The sequence below is a fragment of the Anolis sagrei genome, chromosome 2 (genome assembly GCF_037176765.1).
Source record: "Anolis sagrei isolate rAnoSag1 chromosome 2, rAnoSag1.mat, whole genome shotgun sequence".
Lineage (NCBI taxonomy): Eukaryota > Metazoa > Chordata > Lepidosauria > Squamata > Dactyloidae > Anolis > Anolis sagrei.
Window position 1 is genome coordinate 164,032,930 of NC_090022.1, and position 10,863 is coordinate 164,043,792.

The following is a 10,863-nucleotide window of genomic DNA, read 5'->3' on the forward strand; positions in this document are numbered from 1 at the left end:
TCTCATGATGATTCACGAAAAGGTCTTACTGGTACATTATTTAAACTGTTATGTTTATTCATATCATGATCTGATCACCATACTCAATATATCCCATATGCATGGGGGTATTGGGGCATCGATACAAAAGGTTTGCTAGGGTAGACCCTCTTTCACTCAGTCTTCCCCCCCCCCACCCGAAACATACTCAGCCCCCCCCCCCCCCCGAATCGAAATCCTGGCTACGGGCCTGGGTAACGTGAAGGCACATACTATAAATACAGGCAGAAAACTACACACAGTTGGCTTTCTCTGCTATCTCAGGGCCCTTCCACACAGCCATATAACCCAGAATATCAAGGCTAAAATCCCACAACATCTGCTCTGAACTGGGTTATCAGAGTCTATACTGCCATATATTCCAGTTCAAGGCAGAAAATGTGGAATTTTATTCAGCCGTGTGGAAAGGGCCTCAGTGTTGCTAGCAGCCCAGGTTTTGTAAAGTTGGCATCAGTTAATTTGTGAATGTTCCGAGCAACTTTAGTCTGCAATTTTTTTGTTTTAGCAATCTGAAACCTTGAAAAACATTTCTGAATTGTTCCCAATCTTGGTTAGGAAACAGCAGTGAAAGTTAATTCAACTTGAAAGAGATAAGAGATCAAATTTGAAATCGGTTGTCCCTAGCTCCCAATGAAATGTGGGGTAGATCTGCTCCCTGTAGGAAATGTGTTTATTTATTTATTTTATTTATTTCAAATATTTGTAGCCCGCCCTTCTTAACCCCCCCCCCGGGGCGGGGGGGGGGGGCTCAGGGCGGCTTCCAACCGACACAATTCAATGCCTGCCTCCATGCAGGCATGTAGCCGGGGGAGGGGGGGGGGCTTGAGAGGCTTCAGTCCCGTCCCCCCCCCCCCCCCCCAAATTCTCAGAGAAGGCCTTACTGGTACATTATTTAAACTGTTATGTTTATTCATATGGATTTACACTGCCATATGACCCAGGATCTGATCCCAAATTATCTGCTTATCCCATATTATCTGCCAGTGTAGATTCATAGAATCCAGTTCAAAGCAGATAATCTGGGATCAGATCCTGGTATATAGGGCAGTGTAAATCCAGCCTATATCGCTGGGTCATGACTAATTTTGTAGTTCAACAAATCTGAAGGATACTAAGTTGGGGAAGGATGAAAGAAACAAATGTACAGTATAACCCCCATATCTGCAGAGGATATGTTCCCAGAATTCTTACGGAGACATGAAGCCATAGCTAATACTATTGAAAAGACAGGCTTATAACCCAAGAAAGACACAGAGTCCTGTTGGAGGTCCTAGAAAATACCTAGAGAGGAGATATTTTGTTGGTCATGGATAAATGTGGTCAGGGTTACAGGAGACTGAAAGCCAAAACCAAGGTTACAACAACATCTCTTATAGAACTCCAATATGCTGATGACAACGTCATCTGTGTGCATTCAGAAGACCTACAAGCCACTCTAAACACCTTCGCAGAAGCATACAAGAAGCTCAGCCTGTCACTGAACATCAAGAAAACCAAAGTGCTCCTCCAGCAGTCACCAGCCAATCCCTCTCCAATGCCAGAAATACAGCTTAATGATGTAACATTAGAAAATGTTGACCATTTCCGCTCCGTGGCAGCCACCTCTCCACCAAAGTCAACATTGACACCGAAATACAACACCACCTGAGCTCTGCGAGTGCAGCATTTTCCGAATGAAGCAGAGAGTGTTAGAGGGACATCCGTAGGGATACCAAGGTGCTTGTTTATAAAGCTATTGTCCTTCCAACCCGGCTATATGCCTGTAAAACGTGGACTGTCTAAAGACGTCACATGCAACTCCTGGAACGATTCCATCAGCGCTGCCTCTGGAAAATCATGCAAATCTCTTGGGAAGACAAATGGACAAATGTCAGCATGCTGGAAAAAGCAAAGACCACCAGCACTGAAGCGATGCTCCTCCGCCATCAACTCCGCTGGACCAGCCATGTTGTCTGGATGCCCAACTACCATCTCCCAAAGCAGTTGCTCTACTCCGAACTCAAGAATTGAATGTTGGTGGGCAGGAAAAGAGATTTAAAGATGGGCTCAAAGCCAACCTTAAAAATTCTGGCATAGACACTGAGAACTGGGAAGCCCTGGCCCTTGAGAGTTCCTGCTGGAGGTCAGCTGTGGCCAGCAGTGCTGTAGAATTTGAAGAGGCACGAATGGAGAGCAAAAGAGAGAAACATGCCAAGAGGAAGGTGCATCAAGCCAACTCCAACCGAGACCGCCTTCCGCCTGGAAACCAATGCCCTCACTGCGGGAGAAGATGCAGATCAAGAATAGGGCTCCACAGTCACCTACGGACCCACTGCCAGGACACCGATCTCGGAAGACAAAGTGAGGGATCGCCTAACCAGGCTTCATTCTGCTTAGCTTCCAAGATTTGACAAAAGTTAGTGTCTTTAGAGCAGACTTTCTCAAACAGTGCTTCTCCAGATGTTTTGGATTCTAGCTCCCACAATTTCTAACAACTGGTAAGCTGGCTGGGATTTCTGGAAGCTGATGTCCAAATCACCCAGAGTAGCATAGTTTGGGAAACACTGCTTTAGAGCATTTATGCTTGCATTGTAAACATTGATCCAAATTGAAATAAATTGACAGAAATGTTGCTGATTTTCCATGATAAAGCCAAGTAGCTTCTATAATTAAGGAAAGGACCAAGGTGTCCCAACAAAAAGAATCTGAAAGTCTGTCTGATATTTTGTTCCTTTTCATAAAAGATGTTGGTGGAATCGAAGCAAACTGTCTACTCAACAACTGGACTATATTCAGAAGAGACCCACACGTATACATCATGTAAATTAAAATGGCACAACAACTGGGGGGAAAAAATCTGGAGAAGAATTTGGACTTCTGAAAAAAAATTCAAGCTTACATTATTCGAGGTGTTCTTTGAAACCTCTACAATTGCTACACACTATGTGAAAATATTTAAATGGACCTCCCCACAAAAGTGCATCTATGTTTATGAGGGAAATAACGGTTTCTCAGTGCATTGTGGGACACACACACATACATATGCACATATAGAGATGTACACACACAAACAAGGAAAGCAGTGACTGGCAAATCAGTTGTAGGCAGACTGTCGTGTTGTTCTTTTCTTTCACAACAGCTGTTTCCAAATGTCTGGATAATTTAGCTCAACTGCTACTAATTTGGGAATTTGTCCTTATCTCTTTTTTTGTCGTATCAGGAGCGACTTGAGAAACTGCAAATTGCTCCTGTTGTGAGAGAATTGGCCGTCTGCAAGGACGTTGCCCAGGGGACGCCCAGATGATTTTGATGTTTTATCATCGTTGTGGGAAGCTTCTCTCATGTCCCTGCATGAGGAGCTGGAGCTGGTAGAGGGAGCTCATCCGCCTCTCCCCGGATTCGAACCTGCGACCTGTCGGTCTTCAGTCCTGCCGGCACAGGGCTTTAACCCACTGCGCCACCAGGGGCTCCTGAAACTGCAAGTCGCTTCTGGTGTGAGAGAATTGGCCGTCTGGAAGGACGTTGCCCAGAGGACGGCCGGATGTTGTGATGCTTTAACATCCTTGTGGGAGGCTTCCCTCATGTCCCCGCAAATTTAGTGATCCTTAATGGAGTAAACGTGGAAAGAATCTGGGTTGTTGTAGGATTTTCGAGCTATATGGCCATGTTCTAGAAGCATTCTCTCCTGACGTTTCACCTACATCTATGGCAGGCATCCTCAGAGGTTGTGAGGCGAAAGAATTGTGTTACACATTTCAGAGACTGACATCTTCAAGAAGAATTCATATGAATGGAAGTTTCAATCTCATTAAAACATTATAGAACCATTGACTGAATCATGTTAAAAACATATTAGGACATGAAATTCCTTAAATTCATGTTCAAGAATCAAAGAACCAACCAAGAGTAAAATAATAATAATATCACAATAATAACACTTTATTTGTAGCCCGCTACCATCTCCCCAAGGGACTCGGTGCGGATTACATGAGGCCGAGCCCAAACACAACAATAAAGACAATAATCACAACAATACACGCAATTAAAATACCCTTGTAAAAAGCCAGTTTCTGAGGATATTACTGTATATACTTGAGTATAAGCCTAGTTTTTCAGTCCTTTTTTTAGGCTGAAAAAGTCTCCCCCGGCTTATACTCAAGTCAATATTATTTATTATTTTACTTTGTTGTTATTATTATTATTACATTTATTATTTTATTGTTGTTATTATTACATTTATTATTTTACTCTATTATTGTTATTGTTACATTTATTATTTTACTGTATTGTTATTATTACATTTATTATTTTACTCTATTATTATTTATTATTATTGGAGGACATGTAAGCATATTTACATTGAAGAAGGTTAGAATAATGGTTTAATCAGAGTTGGACAGTCTTATCTTGAATTACAGTTTTATGTAAATATTCAAAAACATTTAACCTACTGATGCCCAAATTAATATAATTTTATTGGTATCTATTTTTATTTTGAAACTAGCTATCCCCTGCCACGTGTTGCTGTGGCCCAGTCTGGTGATCTGGAAAATAAAGTAATGAGAAAGTGTTGGTTTCTAATATATGTAATTCCTTGTGAGTAAACAGTATTTCTTGTTGTTTCTTTGATTTGGAGAGTGTCTGGTTTGCCTACTCTGGAATATGCAACATATCATAGTCCTTCTTTAAGGGTCTCTTTCAAATCTATGATACTATATCTGTGTGCGTGTGTGAGAATCATATCTATCTATCTATCTATCCATAATTATGACTGGATGGCTCTTTGTCAGGAGAGCTCTGATTACATTTTCTTGCCCTGGTGAAGAGAGTTGGACTGGATGGCCTTAAGTATTTCCTTTTGGCCATGGGGATTCTGTGTGGGAAGTTTGCCCCATTTCTGTCGTTTGTGGGTTTCAGAATGCTCTTTAATTGTAGTGAAGTATAAATCCCAGTAACTACAAATCCCAACTGTCAAGGTCTATTTCCTCCAAACTCCATCTGTGTTCATATTTAGGCATATGGAATATATGTGTCAAGTTTGGTCCAGATCCATCATTGTTTGAGTCCACAGTGCTCACTGGATGTAGGTGAACTACAACTCCCAAACTCAAGGTCAGTGCCCACCAAACCCTTCCAGTGTGTTCTGTTGGTCATGGAAATCCTATATGCCATGTTTGGTTCAATTCCATCATTGGTGGAGTTCAGAATGCTCTTTGATAGTAGGTGAACTATAAATCCCAGTAACTACAAATTCCAAATGTCAAGGTCTATTTCCTCCAAACTCCATCTGTGTTCATATTTAGGCATATGGAATTTTTGTGTCAAGTTTGGTCCAGATCCATTATTGTTTGAGTCCACAGTGCTCACTGGATGTAGGTGAACTACAACTCCCAAACTCAAGGTCAATGCCCACCAAACCCTTCCAGTGTGTTCTGTTGGTCATGGAAATCCTGTATGCCATGTTTGGTTCAATTCGATCATTGGTGGAGTTCAGAATGCTCTTTGATTGTAGGTGAACTATAAATCCCAGCAACTACAACTCCCAAATGTCAAGGTCTATTTCCCTTAAACTCCATCTGTGTTCATATTTCGGCATATGGAATATTCGTGCCAAGTTTGGTCCAGATCCATCATTGTTTGAGTCCACAGTGCTCTCTGCATGTGGGTGAACTACAATTCCCAAACTCAAGGTCAATGTCCACAAAACCCTTCCAGTGTTTTCTGTTTGTCATGGGAGCCCTGTGTGCTAAGTTTGGCCCAATTCCATCATTGTTAGAGTTCAGAATACTCTTTGATTGTAGGTAAACTATAAATCGCAGCAACAACAATTCCCAAATGACAAAATCAATTTTTTCGAGTGGAGGACATACATTGGGTTGTTAAGGCAGGCCTGCGGGGATGAGGGCTTTTCCTTCAGCTCCTGAACAGAGAGCCTCTGTGGGAGCTTACTGGCCATACACGTGCACTCCTTCCCTCCCCCCTCCCTCCCTGAGGCTTAAGTTGGACGTCTTTCTGAGGGGGGAGGGGGGAGGGAGGGGAAGTGTTTTTGGGGTGTTTTGTGAGTGGAGAACATAGCTTGCTTGAGATAGTGTCTTGTGTCCAAATTTGGTGTCAATTCCCCTAGTGGTTTTTGAGTTCTGATGGTATCACAAACAAACATTACATTTTTATTTATATATAGATTTACCAGTAGCTGCTGAATTTCCCACCTTCGGCTTATATACTCGAGTCAATACATTTTCCCAGTTTTTTGTAGTAAAATTAGGTGCCTCGGCTTATATTCGGGTCGGCTTATACTCGAGTATATACGGTACTTAATAATGCTTTATATACACGAAGGTTGGCTCTCAGTTATTGTTTGAATCATTGCATTATTTTTGCTTCGTAAGAATTGTGTAGCCTTTTTATGCTGGTTTTTGGACATCAGCCCTGGATAAAATTGTGCTCCCATTTCCACAACGGACAGATTTGTGTCTCTGTGTTATCGGCAATGTGAGCCAGTCCTATCCCCCCCCCAAAGGTTACTTTCTTAACCCCCTCCCCTCCATCCCTGTGTTCTTATCTGGCAAGGGCATCTAAAAAACCAAGTTTGGAATGAATGAGGAATATTTAGCTTTATGCAACACATCTATATTTTAACACACCCTGTTGATATGTACAATTTCTTACCAGGATTTTTAGGTGGTGAAATGTCCCTGCTCTAAACATCAAGGGCTGTACATGCATGTATCGACACACACTCCCCCGACATGTCTGATCAATCTACGACAACCAATTCATCCCGTGATAAATGCACAAGGGGATACTGCATATCTTCAATTCTAAGATATACTTTCCCCCCTCTATATACATCTCTGAAAATGGGGTGCGTCTTAAAATCGCAGGTGCATCTTGTGCATTTTTGTTGGTGGTGGTGGTCGTATTTCCCCCATCTTTCTCCCTATATTGTGGAGGAAGGGTTACATCCCCACTTGCCGTATTTCCCCTCGTAAGTGGCACAGCCATACCACTCTGAATTAAGGCCGGTTCAAAGCCACCTGCTCAACTTTGCTAGCCCCATGGATGTGAATCGAGCGCCCCTTTGCCCATTCTTCCCCAGCCCCATATATTCTCATTCCGAGCCAAGCGGTCCCCTCGGTCTTCATGACGGATGGTATCGGTGGGACCATTTTGCCGCAAATGGGAATAGGCAGACGAGCATCTGTGTTGATGTGTGCGTGTGGGTACACATACAAATCGCACACATACACAAAAAACCACCCTCGGAGCGTAACTTAGCAACTGTGGCTCCTTCAACAGACCCGTCACATGCATCACACAGCACACCGATTGTCACAGCTCCAACAATACCAGTGTGAGCCTGTCTGACACATGATGGAAGCAGTTTCTGCAGGAGAACCGGTCCCCCCAACAACAACCTGAGCCACTGCCATCCGCCCCCAGCCCCGCCGCTGCGTCTCTCACCTTCTGGATGTGTGTGTGTCAGTGTGTATGTGTGTCTTTTTTAGGCAGCAGCAGCAGCCATGGCTTCCTCAGCCCACGTAGGTCCTCTCCTCCTCCTCTTCTTCTGTCTAAGCAAATTTAACGGTCCGCAGGATGTAACGGGGAATCCATGCTGATCAAGCCCATCTCCCAATTAGCAGCTGGGCTGCGGGATTAACGCCTTGGCTCACGTTAGCAGCAGCTGGAGCCCTTCCAGGGAAAAGCAGAGAGAGAGAGACACATCTAGACATGCATGCAGGCACACTCACATAGAGAAGGAAATGGAAAGGAGGGGGAGAGGGGATGCTTCAAGGGGGGACCTTCATTGAGATGCTGCCTGGATCTCCTCCGCCAAAATCCATCAAGCCAGAGTTTGCGCTCCCTGTTGCAAGCCTGGCAGCTGCCTGGCTCCAGTTCGGAATAGCCGCTCCAAGAAGCTGTACATGTTGACATCACCACCTCCTCCACTTTCTGCTCATGCACTTCTGCCCATTTCGCTGATAGGAAAGCTGAGGCACAAGCTTTCCTATCACTGGAGGACCCACATCAGGAGCAAGCATTGTATTGGCATTGTAGTACATTTTATTGATTAGCCAATTGGCCGTATCAAAACATTGGACAAACACATTTAACACATATACACAGGGGTGGCTCAACCCACTACGCAAAGTAAGCATTCGCAGTAGAGTTGATTTTGCCCAGGGACGCTCTTGGGGGAAAATAGACCTTGACCTATGCGAGTTGTAGTTACTGGGATGTATAGTTCATCTACAATCTGTTCAGGAGCTGAAGGAAAAGCCCTCATCCCCGCAGGCCTGCCTTAACAACCCAATGTATGTCCTCCACTCGAAAAAATTGATTTTGTCATTTGGGAATCGTCGTTGCTGGGATTTATAGTTTACCTACAATCAAAGAGTATTCTGAACTCTACCAATGATGGAATTGGGCCAAACTTAGCACACAGGGCTCCCATGACCAACAGAAAAAACTAGAAGGGTTTGGTGGACATTGACCTTGAATTTGGGAATTGTAGTTCACCCACATCCAGAGAGCACTGTGGACTCAAACAATGATGGATCTGGACCAAACTTAACACAAAAATTCCATATGCCTAAATATGAACACAGATGGAGTTTGGAGGAAATAGACCTTGACATTTGGGATTTGTAGTTACTGGGATTTATAGTTCACCTACAATCAAAGAGCATTCTGAACTCCACCAATGATGGAATTGAACCAAACACGGCATACAGGATTTCCATGACCAACAGAACACACTGGAAGGATTTGGTGGGCATTGACCTTGAGTTTGGGAGTTGTAGTTCACCAACATCCAGTGAGCACTGTGGACTCAAACAATGATGGATCTGGACCAAACTTGACACAAAAATTCCATATGCCTAAATATGAATACAGATGGAGTTTGGAGGAAATAGACCTTGACATTTGGGATTTGTAGTTACTGGGATTTATAGTTCACCTACAATCAAAGAGCATTCTGAACTCAACCAATGATGGAATTGACCCAAACATGGCATACAGGATTTCCATGACCAACAGAACACACTGGAAGAGTTTGGTGGGCATTGACCTTGAGTTTGGGAGTTGTAGTTCACCCACATTCAGAGAGCACTGTGGACTCAAACAATGATGGATCTGGACCAAACTTGACAAAAAAATTCCATATGCCTAAATATGAACACAGATGGAGTTTGGAGGAAATAGACCTTGACATTTGGGATTTGTAGTTACTGGGATTTATACTTCACTACAATTAAAGAGCATTCTGAATCCCACAAACGACAGAAATGGGGCAAACTTCCCACACAGAACCCCCATGACCAACAGAAAATACTTTAGGCCATCCAGTCAAACTCTCTTCACCAGGGCAAGAAAATGTAATCAGAGCCCTCCTGACAAAGAGCCATCCAGTCATAAATATAGGTAGATAGATAGATAGATAGATAGATAGATAGATAGATAGATAGATATGTTTCTCACACATGCACACAGAGATAGAATCATAGAATCATAGAATCAAAGAGTTGGAAGAGACCTCATGGGCCATCCAGTCCAACCCCCTGCCAAGAAGCAGGAATATTGCATTCAAATCACCCCTGACAGATGGCAATCCAGCCTCTGCTTAAAAGTCTCCAAAGAAGGAGCCTCCACTACACTCCGGGGCAGAGAGTTCCACTGCTGAACGGCTCTCACAGTCAGGAAGTTCTTCCTCATGTTCAGATGGAATCTCCTCTCTTGTAGTTTGAAGCCATTGTTCCGCGTCCTAGTCTCCAGGGAAGCAGAAAACAAGCTTGCTCCCTCCTCCCTGTGACTGCCTCTCACATATTTATACATGGCTATCATATCCCCTCTCAGCCTTCTCTTCTTCAGGCTAAACATGCCCAGCTCCTTAAGCCGCTCCTCATAGGGCTTGTTCTCCAGACCTTTTATCATTTTAGTCACTCTCCTCTGGACACATTCCAGCTTGTCAAGATAGTGTCATAGATTTGAAAGAGACCCTTAAAGAAGGACTATGATAAGTTGCATATTCCAGAGTAGGCAAACCACACACTCTCCACATCAACACTGACAAAGAAACAACAAGAAATACTGTTTACTCACAAGCATAAAGGAATTATATTAGAAACCAAAACTTTCTCATTACTTTATTTTCCAGATCACCAGACTGGGCCACAGAAATTGTAAAGATAAATCACTGAATGTCACCATGCCATAGTATCACCATGCCATAGTATTTCTGATTTCTGTGTATGATTGTGAAATCTGATGTATAGTTCACCTACAATCAAAGAGCATTCCGAACTCCACCAATGATGGAATTGAACCAAATATGGCACACAGAACTCCCACGACGAACAGAAAATATATATCAGTGATTGGTGGGGGGTGCCAAAATACTGTTTGCTTACTATTGAAAATTACCTAGGGCCACCTCTGGCCAAACCACAATGTTGATTAGATGACTCCATTTTCAATCTCCTGTCTAGTTTTGGCAACTGCAATTTAAAGGAGATGTTGACAAGCTGGAATGTGTCCAGTGGAGGGCAGCTAAAACAATCCCTATGAGGAATGGCTTAAAGAGCTGGGCATGTTTAGCTTGAAGAAGAGAATTCTGAGAGGAGACATGATAGCCATGTATAAATATGTGAGAAGAAGTCACAGGGAGTAGGTAGCAAGGTTGTTTTCTGCTTCCCTGGAGACTAGGACGAGGAACAATGGCTTCAAACTACAAGAAAGGAGATTCCATCTGAACATGAGGAAGAACTTCCTGACTGTGAGATCCGTTCAGCAGTGGAACTCTCTGCCCTGGAGTGTGATGGAGGCTCCTTTTTGGAGGCTTTT

The 10,863-nt window shown here is 43.3% G+C and overlaps 1 protein-coding gene across 4 annotated transcripts in view; it reads right to left on the reverse strand.

The window, feature by feature from the left end:
• The window catches only part of PLPPR2 (phospholipid phosphatase related 2), a 53,002-nt gene extending 45,021 nt beyond the window's left edge, over positions 1–7,981 (reverse strand). For 3 of the 4 annotated variants that reach the window (XM_067464043.1, XM_067464044.1, XM_060763559.2), the window contains exon 1: positions 7,483–7,812. The gene's annotated coding sequence lies outside the window, so the exon portion shown is untranslated. The other variant, XM_067464042.1, reaches the window with a different exon arrangement.
• Between the last annotated feature and the right edge of the window lie 2,882 nt (positions 7,982–10,863).